At 37.5% G+C, this 17,055-nt stretch overlaps 1 long non-coding RNA gene across 1 annotated transcript; it reads right to left on the reverse strand.

Annotated features, from left to right (window-relative positions):
- Nucleotides 1–8,176: 8,176 nt before the first annotated feature.
- LOC117239919 lies at nt 8,177–9,060 on the reverse strand. The gene is made up of 3 exons (XR_004494571.1): nt 8,618–9,060; nt 8,472–8,543; nt 8,177–8,393 (listed from the first exon to the last, which is right to left on the reverse strand). It is a non-coding gene; the product is annotated as an uncharacterized LOC117239919 (long non-coding RNA).
- Between the last annotated feature and the right edge of the window lie 7,995 nt (nt 9,061–17,055).

The raw sequence follows: 17,055 nt of genomic DNA on the forward strand, positions 1-17,055 counted from the left end.
GCGAGATATTTTGATTGTTTCGACGCTCAAATGGTTGTGCATTGAATTAGCACTGTGAAATGGAGTTCAACGAGTGCTTAAACGTCGAAATATCTCCAACGGGAAGGAAATGACGGCTATTTTTCGTCAAAATTTTTGAAATTTTCGCGATTTGCGAGATATTTTGATTGTTTCGACGCTCAAATGGTTGTGCATTGAATTAGCACTGTGAAATGGAGTTCAACGAGTGCTTAAACGTCGAAATATCTCCAACGGGAAGGAAATGACGGCTATTTTTCGTTAAAATCGCGATTTGTGAGATATTTTGATTGTTTCGACGCTCAAATGGATGTGCATTGAATTAGCACTGTGAAATGGAGTTCAACGAGTGCTTAAACGTCGAAATATCTCCAACGGGAAGGAAATGACGGCTATTTTTCGTCAAAATTTTTGAAATTTTCGCGATTTGTGAGATATTTTGATTGTTTCGACGCTCAAATGGTTGTGCATTGAATTAGCACTGTGAAATGGAGTTCAACGAGTGCTTAAACGTCGAAATATCTCCAACGGAAGGAAATGACGGCTATTTTTCGTCAAAATTTTTGAAATTTTCGCGATTTGCGAGATATTTTGATTGTTTCGACGCTCAAATGGTTGTGCATTGAATTAGCACTGTGAAATGGACTTCAACGAGTGCTTAAACGTCGAAATATCTCCAACGGGAAGGAAATGACGGCTATTTTTCGTCAAAATTTTTGAAATTTTCGCGATTTGCGAGATATTTTGATTGTTTCGACGCTTAAATCGTTGTGCATTGAATTGTAAGGACCGTGAAATGGAGTTCAACGAGTGCTGAAACGGAAATATATCTCCAACGGGAAGGAAATGACGGCTATTTTTCGTCAAAATTTTGAATTTTTCGCGATTTGCTAGATATTTTGACTGTTTCGACGCTTAAATGGTTGTGCATTGCATTAGCACCGTGAAATGGAGTTCAACGAGTGCTTAAACGTCGAAATATCTCCAACGGGAAGGAAATGACGGCTATTTTTCGTCAAAATTTTTGAAATTTTCGCGATTTGCGAGATATTTTGATTGTTTCGGCGCTCAAATGGTTGTGCATTGAATTAGCACTGTGAAACGGAGTTCAACGAGTGCTTAAACGTCGAAATATCTCCAACGGGAAGGAAATGACGGCTATTTTTCGTTAAAATCGCGATTTGCGAGATATTTTGATTGTTTCGACGCTCAAATGGATGTGCATTGAATTAGCACTGTGAAATGGAGTTCAACGAGTGCTTAAACGCCGAAATATCTCCAACGGGAAGGAAATGACGGCTATTTTTCGTCAAAATTTTTGAAATTTTCGCGATTTGCGAGATATTTTGATTGCTTCGACGCTTAAATGGTTGTGCATTGAATTAGCACTGTGAAATGGAGTTCAACGAGTGCTTAAACGTCGAAATATCTCCAACGGGAAGGAAATGACGGCTATTTTCGTCAAAATTTTTGAAATTTTCGCGATTTGCGAGATATTTTGATTGTTTCGACGCTCAAATGGTTGTGCATTGAATTAGCACTGTGAAATGGAGTTCAACGAGTGCTTAAACGTCGAAATATCTCCAACGGGGAGGAAAGGACGGCTATTTTTCGTCAAAATTTTTGAAATTTTCGCGATTTGCGAGATATTTTGATTGTTTCTTGACGCATAAAATGGTTGCAATGAATTAGCACTGTGAAACGGAGTGCCCAACGAGTGCTTAAACGTCGAAATGTCTCCAACGGGAAGGAAATGACGGCTATTTTTCGCCAGAATTTTTGAAATCTTCGCGATTTGCGAGATATTTTGATTGTTTCGACGCTTAAATGATTGTGCATTGAATTAGCACTGTGAAATGGAGTTCAACGAGTGCTTAAACGTCGAAATATTTCCAACGGTAAGGAAATGACGGCTATTTTTCGTCAAAATTTTTGAAATTTTCGCGATTTGCGAGATATTTTGATTGTTTCGACGCTTAAATGGTTGTGCATTGCATTAGCAGTGTGAAATGGAGTTCAACGAGTGCTTGAACGTCGAAATATCTCCAACGGGGAGGAAATGACGGCTATTTTCAGTCAAAAATTTTGAAATTTTCGCGATTTGCGAGATATTTTGATTGTTTCCTTGACGCTTAAATGTTGGGTGCGCATTGAATTAGCACTGTGAAATGGAGTTCATCGAGTTAAACGTCGAAATATCTCCAACGGGAAGGAAATGACGGCTATTTTTTGTCAAAATCGCGATTTGCGAGATATTTTGATTGTTTCGGCGCTTAAATGGTTGTGCATTGAATTAGCACTGTGAAATGGAGTTCAACGAGTGCTTAAACGTCGAAATATCTCCAACGGGAAGGAAATGACGGCTATTTTTCGTCAAAATTTTTGAAATTTTCGCGATTTGCGTGATATTTCGATTGCTTCGACGCTTAAATGGTTGGGCATTGAATTATCACTGTGAAATGGAGTACAACGAGTGCTTAAACGTCGAAATATCTCCAACGGGAAAGAAATGACGGCTATTTTCCGTCAAAATTTTTGAATTTTTCGCGATTTGCGAGATATTTCGATTGTTTCGACGCTTAAATGGTTATGCATTGAATTAGCACTGTGAAATGGAGTTCAACGAGTGCTTAAACGTCGAAATATCTCCAACGGGAAGGAAATGACGGCTAGTTTTCGTCAAAATTTTTGAAATTTTCGCGATTTGCGAGATATTTTGATTATTTCGACGCTTAAATCGTTGTGCATTGAATTAGCACTGTGAAATGGAGTTCAACGAGTGCTTAAACGTCGAAATATCTCCAACGGGAAGGAAATGACGGCTATTTATCGTCAAAATTTTTGAAATTTTCGCGATTTGCGAGATATTTTGATTGTTTCGACGCTTAAATCGTTGTGCATTGAATTAGCACTGTGAAATGGAGTTCATCGAGTGCTTAAACGTCGAAATATCTCCAACGGGAAGGAAATGACGGCTATTTTTTGTCAAAATCGCGATTTGCGAGATATTTTGATTGTTTCGGCGCTTAAATGGTTGTGCATTGAATTAGCACTGTGAAATGGAGTTCAACGAGTGCTTAAACGTCGAAATATCTCCAACGGGAAGGAAATGACGGCTATTTTTCGTCAAAATTTTTGAAATTTTCGCGATTTGCGAGATATTTTGATTGTTTCGACGCTCAAATGGTTGTGCATTGAATTAGCACTGTGAAATGGAGTTCAACGAGTGCTTAAACGTCGAAATATCTCCAACGGGAAGGAAAATGACGGCTATTTTTCGTTAAAATCGCGATTTGCGAGATATTTTGATTGTTTCGACGCTCAAATGGATGTGCATTGAATTAGCACTGTGAAACGGAGTTCAACGAGTGCTTTAAACGTCGAAATATCTCCAACGGGAAGGAACACGGCTATTTTCGTCAAAAATTTTGAAATTTTCGCGATTTGCGAGATATTTTGATTGTGTAGACGCTTAAATGGTTGTGCATTGAATTAGCACTGTGAAATGGAGTTCAACGAGTGCTTAAACGTCGAAATATCTCCAACGGGAAGGAAATGACGGCTATTTTCGTCAAAATTTTTGAAATTTTCGCGATTTGCGAGATATTTTGATTGTTTCGACGCTCAAATGGTTGTGCATTGAATTAGCACTGTGAAATGGAGTTCAACGAGTGCTTAAACGTCGAAATATCTCCAACGGGAAGGAAAGGACGGCTATTTTTCGTCAAAATTTTTGAAATTTTCGCGATTTGCGAGATATTTTGATTGTTTCGACGCTCAAATGGTTGTGCATTGAACTCGCACTGTGAAACGGAGTTCAACGAGTGCTTAAACGTCGAAATATCTCCAACGGGAAGGAAATGACGGCTATTTTTCGTCAAAATCGCGATTTGCGAGATATTTTGATTGTTTCGACGCTCAAATGGTTCTGCATTGAATTAGCACTGCGAAATGGATTTCAACGAGTGCTTAAACGTCGAAATATCTCCAACGGGAAGGAAATGACGGCTATTTTTCGTCAAAATTTTTGAAATTTTCACGATTTGCGAGATATTTTGATCGTTTCGACGCTTAAATGGTTGTGCATTGAATTAGCACTGTGAAATGGAGTTCAACGAGTGCTTAAACGTCGAAATATCTCCAACGGGAAGGAAATGACGGCTATTTTTCGTCAAAATTTTTGAAATTCTCGCGATTTGCGAGATATTTTGATTGTTTCGACGCCCAAATGGTTGTGCATTGAATTAGCACTGTGAAATGGAGTTCAACGAGTGCTTAAACGTCGAAATATCTCCAACGGGAAGGAAATGACGGCTATTTTTCGTCAAAATTTTTGAAATTTTCGCGATTTGCGAGATATTTTGATTGTTTCGACGCTCAAATGGTTGTGCATTGAATTAGCACTGTGAAATGGAGTTCAACGAGTGCCCAAAACGTCGAAATATCTCCAACGGGAAGGAAATGACGGCTATTTTTCGTCAAAATCGCGATTTGCCAGATATTTTGATTGTTTCGACGCTTAAACGGCTGTGCATTGCATTAGCACTGTGAAATGGAGTTCAACGAGTGCTTAAACGTCGAAATATCTCCAACGGGAAGGAAATGACGGCTATTTTTCGTCAAAATTTTTGAAGTTTTCGCGATTTGCGAGATATTTTGATTGTTTCGACGCTCAAATGGTTATGCATTGAATTAGCACTGTGAAATGGAGTTCAACGAGTGCTTAAACGTCGTAATATCACCAACGGGAAGGAAATGACGGCTATTTTTCGTCAAAATTTTTGAAATTTTCGCGATTTGCCAGATATTGTGATTGTTTCGACGCTTAAATGGTTGTGCATTGAATTAGCACTGTGAAATGGAGTTCAACGAGTGCTTAAACGTCGAAATATCTCCAACGGGAAGAAAATGACGGCTATTTTTCGTCAAAATTTTTGAAATTTCCGCGATTTGCGAGATATTTTGATTGTTTCGACGCTCAAATGGTTGTGCATTGAATTAGCACTGTGAAATGGAGTTCAACGAGTGCTTAAACGTCGAAATATCTCCAACGGGAAGGAAATGACGGCTATTTTTCATCAAAATTTTTGAAATTTTCGCGATTTGCGAGATATTTTGATTGTTTCGACGCTCAAATGGCTGTGCATTGAATTAGCACTGTGAAATGGAGTTCAACGAGTGCTTAAACGTCGAAATATCTCCAACGGGAAGGAAATGACGGCTATTTTTCGTCAAAATTTTTGAAATTTTCGCGATTTGCGAGATATTTTGATTGTTTCGACGCTCAAATGGTTATGCATTGAATTAGCACTGTGAAATGGAGTTCAACGAGTGCTTAAACGTCGAAATATCTCCAACGGGAAGAAAATGACGGCTATTTTTCGTCAAAATTTTTGAAATTTTCGCGATTTGCGAGATATTTTGATTGTTTCGACGCTCAAATGGTTGTGCATTGAATTAGCACTGTGAAATGGCGTTCAACGAGTGCTTAAACGTCGAAATATCTCCAACGGGAAGGAAATGACGGCCATTTTTCGTCAAAATTTTTGAAATTTTCGCGATTTGCGAGATATTTTGATTGTTTCGACGCTCAAATGGTTGTGCATTGAATTAGCACTGTGAAATGGAGTTCAACGAGTGCTTAAACGTCGAAATATCTCCAACGGGAAGGAAATGACGGCTATTTTTCGTAAAAATCGACGAAATCTTCGCGATTTGCGAGCTATTTTGATTGTTTCGACGCTTAAACGGTTGTGCATTGCATTAGCACTGTGAAATGGAGTTCAACGAGTGCTTAAACGTCGAAATATCTCCAACGGGAAGGAAATGACGGCTATTTTTCGTCAAAATTTTCGAAATTTTCGCGATTTGCGAGATATTTTGATTGTTTCGATGCTCAAATGCTTGTGCATTTGAGTGCTTACTAATAATGGAGTTCAACGAGTGCTTAAACGTCGAAAATATCTCCAACGGGAAAGGAGATTGACGGCTATTTTTCGTCAAAATTTTCGAAATTTTCGCGATTTGCGAGATATTTTGATTGTTTCGAAGCTTAAATGATTGTGCATTGAATTAGCACTGTGAAATGGAGTTCAACGAGTGCTTAAGCGTCGAAATATCTCCAACGGGAAGGAAATGACGGCTATTTTTCGTCAAATTTTTCGAAATTTTCGCGATTTGCGAGATATTTTGATTGTTTCGACGCTCAAATGGTTGTGCATTGAATTAGCACTGTGAAATGGAGTTCAACGAGAGCTTAAACGTCGAAATATCTCCAACGGGAAGGAAATGACGGCTATTTTTCGTCAAAATTTTCGAAATTTTCGCGATTTGCGAGATATTTTGATCGGTTCGACGCTCAAATGCTTGTGCATTGAATTAGCACTGTGAAATGGAGTTCAACGAGTGCTTAAACGTCGAAATATCTCCAACGGGAAGGAAATGACGGTGTTACGTCCCGCGCTCCGCACGCGCCGTAACGAGAACAAGAAAACTATTCTATACAAAACGCGCGAATAAAGATTTGAATACACAAACGAACACACGGCGCCGCGAAACTAAAGGAAGGATTAACAAAGTGAGGGGCGACTAATAAATCCAATCAGTATAAAATAAAATAAAATAAATGAAACCAGCTAACGGATTGAACGAGTTACGAACCAAACAAATAAACCAGGAAATAAGAATAACTACGGAAAGGGAAATAATTGAAACGCCAGAAATACGAGTATATATAAATATATTTTAATCAATCAACTTGAAGAGTCACATATAAGTATAAACATATATGCTAGGCACGTAATAAATTAGTAAATATTAGAGTTAGCGCTTATAATACTATGCAATAAATACAATATTATCAATTTATGAAATATAAGTATATACAAAGTTAAAAACTAATAGTCTAACGAATACATAAAACATACAATATTGTATTATTAAAGAAATAAAAGTTACATTGTCAGAAACATATATATATGTGTGCGCATTCTATTAAACAGATACATATTTGAAACTAGCCTACGTTCCGGTAAAGAATTATAAAATAAGAACTACATTACGAAACATGCATGTCTCTATATAAACATATAAATAATTTATTTTTCTAAACTAAAACTACTATTAATAATCTACAAAAGAAATAGAACACACAACGCAACACTTGGGACTAAGCGACAACCTGTCGATAACCCAAACGCTCAAAATAATTAACATCGCAACGACCTGAGTAATTGCATACAGAAATTCTATCATCAAACACAAATATGTAAACACACACTAAACGCACAATAATCTAGAAACAAAATCTTCAATACTATGTTGTCACACTACAAGATATATATGTATATATGAAATCAAATGATTGACACATAACCTCAAATACACAACACTATATCACTAAAGAATCTGAATGAAAATCACTTTGCCAGAAATATATACATATATACGTGTGCGTGTGCGTGTTCTATCTTATTAAAAGAAATTAATATAAAATAAATAATTAACATTTCATTTCGTATGAACACTATATGGGCAAGAGAGATATGCATATAAATACGTATATATATATATATATATATATAGATGCATGTATGTGTGAGTGCATATGTTTTATATTATCGAATACTCTATGAAATAAACTACTCGAAACAATAAATAATGCAATCAAAGAATTACAAAACATTAGCTATACTGAAGTGACACACAACATAAACATATATATATATACGTATATTCACACGAGTTATACTATTGTCACTTTAAAATAATATTAATAAATAAATGTTCTAATTGCGGTCGAATAAGGAAAAAACGAGCGACAGACGAAAATTACTTCGATATCAAACAAAACTAAAGACCCGTCACTAAAAACTTTACTGATGACATTTATGAGCGGCCATGTTGGATTTACACGCGTCATGGCGACAGGAATGTTAGGGATTAATGGAAGTCAGGCGCGAGAAACAAATCATGAAAACACATTGTTAACACTTTTCTTTAATAAATTTTATGGGAAACTACAAATGTATAAATATATATATATATATATTTAAATAAAAGGGGGAAATATAAAATTAAAAAATTAACAAATGTAAAATAGATAACCTAACACTATCAGACTAAAAAAAATATATATATATATATATACACATATTGAACACAAAATTAATAATAATAAGGAACATCAAAACAGCGAACCAACAAAATTGAGACAGCTACAATAAATCAAAATCGAAGCAAGGAGCTCCGGGATAAATTTCGCTGAACTCACACATACACCAATAGCGCACAACAGGGGAAATTCCCTTTCTCCCAGAAGCATGGTGACGAAGATGCGCCTCCAAAACCTCTTCGGAATCCCTCTTTCGCTTGGGCTGGAAACAACACGGTATATTTTAAATAAAACGAAACAGGACGAACCAAACGAACTAAAAATAAGACTAAATACGTACCAGGGAAGTCTGGAAAGGAACCTCTGATAGAAACGACTCAGCAAACATGGTTCGAACGTCGATCACCGAAGCCTAAGGAAATAGCAAAAAAGGGAAAAACAATCAAAATCACAAAACAATCTTAATATGCAAACATCCAAACTTACGCAAAACAATTCGAAGGAGGAGGTCTTTGTTATGGGAGAGCAGCGGAGTTGCGCGTGTTGCCCGAGCAAACTTTAAAATAATAATGATGCTGCAGCCACCAGCCCTTCCACGCGCCGAAGAAACACCGGTAATTCCCACGGTACAGCACGTGGAAGTTTCTCGCGAAACGGACTAGATCAGCGTGGAATGCCTCAAATCTCCTAGACGCTAGCTCAGCAGAAACACAGGACTGATAGAAACTAAGTCGAAATACGGAATTTACATTTTGTCACGTACGATTCCAAGAAGTCCAAACTGCAACATCCCGATTCCCACGGAAGGGTACCCCCAGCGGACCACCACCCCATGGGGGATGGCATTATAAATAAGCGATGCAACATAGCGCGGCGTTCATTATTAGTTCATTATTCGTGCATTATTCGTTCTTTAATTCTTTGTTCATTATTAGTTCATTATTCGTGCATTATTCGTTCTTTAATTCTTTGTTCATTATTAGTTCATTATTCGTGCATTATTCGTTCTTTAATTCTTTGTTCATTATTAGTTCATTATTCGTGCATTATTCGTTCTTTAATTCTTTGTTCATTATTAGTTCATTATTCGTGCATTATTCGTTCTTTAATTCTTTGTCCATTATTAGTTCATTATTCGTGCATTATTCGTTCATTAGTTTGCGATCGTTTGTTACTACGGCTCATTATTCTTTGCGTCTAGAAATTTGTATAAGTATTTTGCGTTTCGGGGTCTTTAGTTTTTCGATAAAGAGAAGAGAGTCGCGATTAAATAAAGTAAAATTTTAAGCCTTCATTACGATATCAATTCAGTTAGCAAGTCACTCAATTTGTATCGAAATAGTTTAATAAAGTAAAGGTTGATAGAAAACTATATTCGAGATTAAATAATAAACCCAACAACCTTCGACGATCACCGGGACAGCTGGAGTGATGGCACCAGATAGCACCTTTTCCTCAAGGTAAGCAAATTAAATTTAAAAAACTTTCTTCTTCTCTGGCAATCTCGTTGTCCTCGAGAATTGAATCAAAACCTCCTATCATCGATTTCATTTACGGTTTTAAAGATAGAAATATTGCTTAAATTATAAACAAAGGAGTTGTCCGTTGTGTCGGCTTGTGCGAACGGTGTTTTCAGCTACTGAAACACCCACTGATCTTCGCATTCCTCCTCCCATTGTTGGTAAAATATTACCCATCTTTGGGCAAGGCTTGCGAAATCACACAAGTCTCGCTCAGAAAGGACTAATAAATATACCGTCGGGGTCAATTGAAAATCAAGAACGATACCGGTATTGCTATTAACCGATATTCTTGCCATTCTTGCATGCGATTATAAGAAAGATATAACAAAACAATCCCCCCTTCGGGAAATTAACCAAAAGATCGTTCGCTGTGTCGGCTCGTGCAAACGGTGTTTTCGATTATCGAGAACACCCATCGATCTTCGCCTTCCTCCTCCCACTGTTGGTAAATTATTACCCGTCTTTGGGCAAGGCTGGCGAAATCACACGAGTCCCACACAGAGAGGATCGTTAGAATTATCCTCGATAGCTAAATTCAAAAGGCAAGAAAATCGTGGCGACAGAATCCATCGGGGTAAATGAATTGAGTTTCGGTCTTAACAGTGAAATTAAAAGAGAAGAGGAAGTCAAACGAAAAAATAAATTTATATAAAACAACAAACAATCTCACATTCCTATCTAATCCAGCAACGCTAAAATATATATATCTAGCTAATCAAATATATATATATATATATATAATAACCTAACCCATTTCACATTCAAGTAAAAATCCGTTCGACGAGGAAAAATATTTATTGTACCCAGCTTTAATCCTCTCCCGCGCTAGTATCCCTGCGCATAGCAGGTTAGCCGAAAAGGGAAATTCGTTTACCGGTTGCATTAAGCGTCAGTTAACGCTACCCATTAAACGCAAAGGAAAATAATAAAAAATAAAATATTTTGAAATAGTCTTTGGACTACTGGTGGCAGCAACTACCGTATTAATTAATAACCTAAATCGGAATTAAATACACAATAATATCATTTTAATTTATTTCCTTTCCGATTAAATTCAAAACTCAAACTCAACTATAAAAAAAAAAAAATTTTTTTTCAGTAAAATTCAACCTTAGATTTGATCGATTTAAACAAACAAATTGATACGTAACAGATTAGTAGTTATAAATTTTTGGTGGCAGCGGTGGGATACGATTCACGGAGGATTAAAGTTGGTTTAAACGATTCGACACGCTCCATAGTAGATTAAAGTTGTCACGCTCGATTAATAAAATATATATTTAAGAAACAATGGCGACTGTAGTAGAATCGTTAGACGAAGAAATGGTTTTGACATTGTCGGAAAAACTTAAAGCATGGGATGCGAACTTTCGCGATATGAGTGCGAAACTCGCCGAATTACAAAACGGATTGTTCGAGCTTAAAACAAAACAGGAACCTCAAACACCCAGATCGCCGCCGACAGCGCAACAGGAAACAGTCCAGACAGGTGGACATACCCAACCAATTAAGCTAAAAGACGCGATCGAATCGGTGCCAGTGTTTGACGGATATCGACCATCGGTATTCCATTTTTTAAGAGCTTGTGAACGCGCGCGAAATATGATTCCCAGATATCAAGAACCTCAATTGGTAAAATTGTTAGTAAATAAGCTTCGTGGACACGCGTTCCTCGCCATCGAAGACACGGAATTAATGAGTTTAAATGATTTCGGAAACAAATTAAAGGATCTATTCGGCCCAAAGAAATCTCTTAACGAATATAAAGGAGAATTAGGAACGATATTTCAACGACCCGGGGAAGATATACTAGATTATATGGATCGCGTTAGAAATCTTAGATTAGCAATAATGGACGGAGAAAGAGGCGACTACGGCATTATATCCCCCGACGTACAAGATACTATAGATTGGGAAACGAGAGAAGCTTTCGTTAAAGGACTTCCGAACGAGGTATATGTACGAGTAAAAATAGCAGGATACCATACTTTAGAAGATGCGTATCGACAAGCTGTTAAAGCAACACACGAATTGAGACAAATAACCGACAGAACGCGACCCCATCGACCGACACTCTCGAACTATTATAGACGCGATAACGCACGTCCCTCGAACACTAATAACAATATCAGAAACAGCCGCCAAGATCGAAGATCAGTACCTCCATCGCAGAATTTACCGAATACTAATAGACAAAATATCATGTGTAATTATTGTAAAAAACCCGGACATTTAGTGAAGGACTGTTACAAATTTAAAGCCCGAGTAGACGCCGGATTAATCGTACCCTACGCTTCGAGACCGTCGGGAAACCAAACACGTCCTTCGGGAGAATGGGGCGAGCCACGAGGGAACAATACGCCGAATCGCCCAAGAGTACAAGCGGCAATCAGGCGACCGGCGCCGACGGCAACAAACAGGACGAGAGCAGCCACTCACGCGAGATCAACTCCACCACCCATAACGAGAGACGGAGCGAACGAAAGGCCGACAATAAGATCGAACGAACAGCCACTAAATACTGTGGGGGAGTCATCCCACAACCAAACGAGGCCACAGACAGAGAATCCAGAATCTCAAGACAAAAGGGAAAGAGCGAAACACAAACAACCGGCGAAGGAAAACCATCAAGAGTTGAATTCAGATTCGGAAGGCGACCTCTCCGAATTATTTCAGTAAAATTTAACGATTCTCCAACGACCCCAACTGCACGAATAGTTTCCCCAAATCTAAAAACTAAAACGAGTTTATTGTTAGACTCTGGATCGGAAATCAATATTATCAAGAAACCTGCTTTACCCGATTCAGCCATCATCGACGAGAAAGAATTAATTGAAGTGCGAGGAATTACGGCAACGAGCCTGGTCTCCCTAGGGCAGACGGTAATACAGGTTGCGGGCCATCCGGTTATTTTTCATGTAGTCGATGATTCATTGCTAATCGATCAAGACGGAATCTTAGGATCCGAATTTTTTGCAGGTTGTAAAGCTTGTTTAGATTATGAAGAAAAACATATCAAATGGGGAAATATTTATATTCCCTTCGACACTAAGGAGAAAATAATTATACCGAAGCGAAGTATAATAACGTGTTCAATTAATATCGCTAATCCAGAGATAAAAGAGGGATTTATTCCAAGAATCGAGCCGAGCAAGGGAATCTATTTTGGAAACGCAGTTGTGAGGAATCATAAAGGAAGAGGCTATATAAGAGTAATAAATACTAACTCAAGAGATTACGAATTTACAACACCGACGATGGTGATTAAAGAATTTGAAAATCCCTCCCCGCTTCCTAGGACAGCGTGTAATACAGTTCTAAAATCGAAGGAAAGCAGATATGAAAAAATTAATGAGTTACTACGACTCGAACACTTGAACGAAGAAGAAAAGGAAAATGTAAAAAAATTGATTCGTAACAATCAAGATAGATTTCATATTCCAGGAGATATATTGGAAGCAACCGATGTTCTAGAACATAGAATAATTACTACGGATAATATACCAATCAATACCAAACAGTATCGATATCCACCAATACATCGAGAAGAGATAAATCGACAGATTCAAGAATTACTAGATACGGACGTAGTGGAACCATCAATATCTCCATATAACTCCCCGTTATGGATCGTACCCAAAAAACCCGATTCGCAAGGAAACAAACGCTGGAGATTAGTTATCGATTATAGAAAATTGAACGATAAAACGATTGGCGATGCCTTCCCATTACCCAACATTACAGAAATATTGGATCAATTAGGAAGTGCAAAATATTTTTCCACGTTTGACTTAGCATCAGGCTTTCACCAGATCCGTATGTCGCAAGAAGATGCCCACAAAACGGCATTTTCGACACCATACGGACATTTTCAATTCAAAAGAATGCCCTTTGGATTAAAAAATGCCCCAGCAACATTTCAACGTTTAATGAACTCAGTATTATCGGGTCTGCAAGGAATAGAACTATTCGTCTATCTGGATGACATAGTGATTTATTCCAGGTCTCTCCAGGAACACGAAATTAAATTTAATAAATTAATGGAAAGACTGAGGACAGCCAAATTACGATTACAACCCGATAAGTGCGAATTTTTACGACATGAGGTGAATTATTTGGGACATATAATTAGTGAGGATGGCGTGAAACCCGATCCAAAGAAAGTCGAAGCCGTATCAAAATTTCCACGACCAAAGAAGGCGAAAAATATCAAACAATTTCTGGGACTAGCAGGATATTACAGAAGATTTATACCCGATTTCTCCAAGGTCGCAAAACCGTTGACACAACTATTAAAGAAGGATACTCCCTTCAAATGGACGGAAAATCAGGAAGATGCATTCAATAATTTAAAAACAGCGTTAATGACGAAACCCATTCTACAATATCCAGACTTTTCTAAACCCTTTAACCTTACTACAGACGCATCGGGATACGCAATAAGCGGAGTACTGAGTCAAGGGCCAATCGGAAAGGATTTGCCGATTGCGTATGCCTCAAGACTATTAAATTCCGCCGAACAAAACTACTCTACCATAGAAAAGGAGTGTCTGGCAATTGTTTACAGCGCAATGCATTTCCGACCGTATCTTTACGGAAGAAAGTTCACTATCGTAACCGATCATAAACCTTTAGTGTGGATGCATTCTATCAAAGATCCTACTTCCAGAATTTGGAAATGGAAATTAAAATTATCGGACTTTGAATTTGATATTGTATACAAAGAAGGCAGAGCGAACGCAAACGCAGACGCACTATCTAGGAACCCTCCGGAAGTTTGTTTACCAATCAGGAAAAGAGAGGAAGTCTCACCGATTCGCTATCCTGTCCCAAAAAGATTCGAAATAGACACGTCAACGGAAGATTCTCCCATATTCGAAGCCAAACCGCGCGTCTTGCCTCAATCCAGTGATTCTAAAAATCAAGGGAAGGGTTTTACCCGAAAACATTTTACAATAGAAGAAACCCCCATAAAATATTTAGACCAAGCACTAACAGAAATCGATGTAAGTACAGATAGAGAAATAACCAATCGAGAAAAAGAAGACACGGACACGACAAGCGAAAGGGAAACCTCCACTGTAGTTCCAGATCTAATTCAACAACAAGAAAAGGACACGAGACCTACGATAATTGCGGAACTAAAAATTTCGGAAACCCGAGACTCGATTGCGAGAGTAAGTGACCATAAAGTAGTATTTATAGATATACACAGCAAACCGATAGACAAGGGAGCCTTAGAAATGAAGGAAACGGGAAAATTGCCTCGTTACGAAGATTTAATGTTAGAGAAAGCAAGATTGAATTACGATTCTGGAAAATACATTATATCCCTACCGATAAAGGAAAATAGAAATATTCCAATAACACCAGAAAATTTATTAAACTCGCTAAGATCTCTATTAGACGTAGTGAATGAAAAACAGTTAACTTCGTTTAGCATTAGCAAAGGAAACTTAGAGGAAATACCCTGGCGATATACAATCAGAAAATTAAAAGAAATATTTATGGAAAAAACCTTATCCATCACCATTTGCACTGGAGAAGTAATTACTCCACCTGTGGAAGCGCGGAACAGCATAATACGAGAAAAACATGAATCAAGCGTAGCAGGACACAAAGGAATTACCAAAACTTATCAAAGAATACGACAACACTACTATTGGGAAAATATGAAAAGGGAAATTCAAGATTACGTAAGAACATGTAAGGAATGTCAATTGAAGAAACTCACAAGAATAAAAGCAAAACAACCAATGGTACTTACAGACACACCAGGTAAAGCATTCGATAAAATTAGCATGGATATTGTGGGTCCATTACCCAAAACTCAAAAGGGAAACGAATATATATTAACCATCCAAGATTTGTTAACAAAATACTCAATCGGGATTCCACTAGGAGGAATCTCTTCAGCCGAGATAGCGGACGCTTTTGTAAGGCGATTTATTTGTCGTTTCGGATCACCGAGGGCTATTCTCACTGATCAAGGAACGAACTTTACATCCTCACTAATGAAGAAAGTAGCAAAGAGATTCCGCATCAAACAATATACCACGACGGCATATCACCCACAAAGTAACGGTTCAATTGAAAGATCTCACCACGTACTGATTGAATATCTGAAACTATATATTGAAAATTCCAGAAATTGGGACGAATGGGTAGAGTTAGCCATGTTTTCCTATAATACCTCTGTACACGAAGGAACGAAATTCTCCCCGCACGAATTAGTTTTTGGACATTTAGCCAGAGAACCTACAGGTGAAGCGATAATCGAAGAGAACTTAGAACCGACATACACAGAATATCTCGAAGACCTGTTCGATAAAATTAACACCGTACAACGAATGGCAAGAGAAAATTTAATAAAATCCAAACTAAGATCAAAAGAATATTACGACCGACGAATCAACCCCCAGGATTTTAAGGTAGGAGATTCGATATATTTACTAAAAGAACCCAGTAAAGGAAAATTCTCCGACCAATATACTGGACCATATAAAGTGCTAGAAATCTTGCAGAACCAAAACGTCAAGATTGAAGTAAAAGGGATTCCGCGAACGGTGCACTTAAACAAACTAAAACTAGTGCATAACCGAAATAAGCAATGAGTAAAGTGATTTCAGTGGGCAACGTAGTGCAGTAGTGTATGTTGTAGTGCTGTTCATCGATACAGATATCGAACACCTAAAAGAAAAGGAAAAAAATTATTATGTGTACTCTAATTATTGTTTGAATATAAAACATGTTGATTTAATAAATAACTAAATGAGTGAAAGTGAAAGTTACCTTAAGAACAAGTGATCAACCAATAAGGAAGTGTACGTGCAAGTACAGGTTATGGATCGTTGTTCGTGGAACATAATGTATGACAGCTACCTAAAATAAGTGAATAAATTAGTTTCAATTGTCTCAGTGCAAAATACGAGGTTACCAAGTGTTATAACTATATTGTGGATAAATTAAAAGGAAGTGCGACACCGTTCGTCGAATAATACAGATAGCGGAAACCTAAAAGAAAGAAAAAGAAAATTATCAGGTGTACTCCAATTATTGTTTGAATATACAACGTGTTGATTCAATAAATAATTGAAAGAGTGGAAATGAAAATTACCTTGTGAACCAGTAATCATCACACGAGAAGGTTTACGTGCAAAATAGGTTATGGATCTCTGTTTGCGGAACACCATGTACGACAGCCAGCTGAAAATAAATGAACAAATTAACTTCAACTGCCTTAATGCAAGTTACAACAGTACTAAATGTCATAACAATACTGTGGAAGCATGCCACTGTTCGTCGAACAACACAGATAGCGGAACCCTGAAAAGGAAAAGAAGTTTATTACGAGTGCTCCGATTACTGTTTGAATGTGAAACGTGTTAGTTCAACGAATAA

The sequence above is a fragment of the Bombus vosnesenskii genome, unplaced genomic scaffold (assembly GCF_011952255.1).
Source record: "Bombus vosnesenskii isolate JDL3184/JDL3185 unplaced genomic scaffold, Bvos_JDL3184-5_v1.1 scf7180000014487, whole genome shotgun sequence".
NCBI classification, from domain to species: domain Eukaryota; kingdom Metazoa; phylum Arthropoda; class Insecta; order Hymenoptera; family Apidae; genus Bombus; species Bombus vosnesenskii.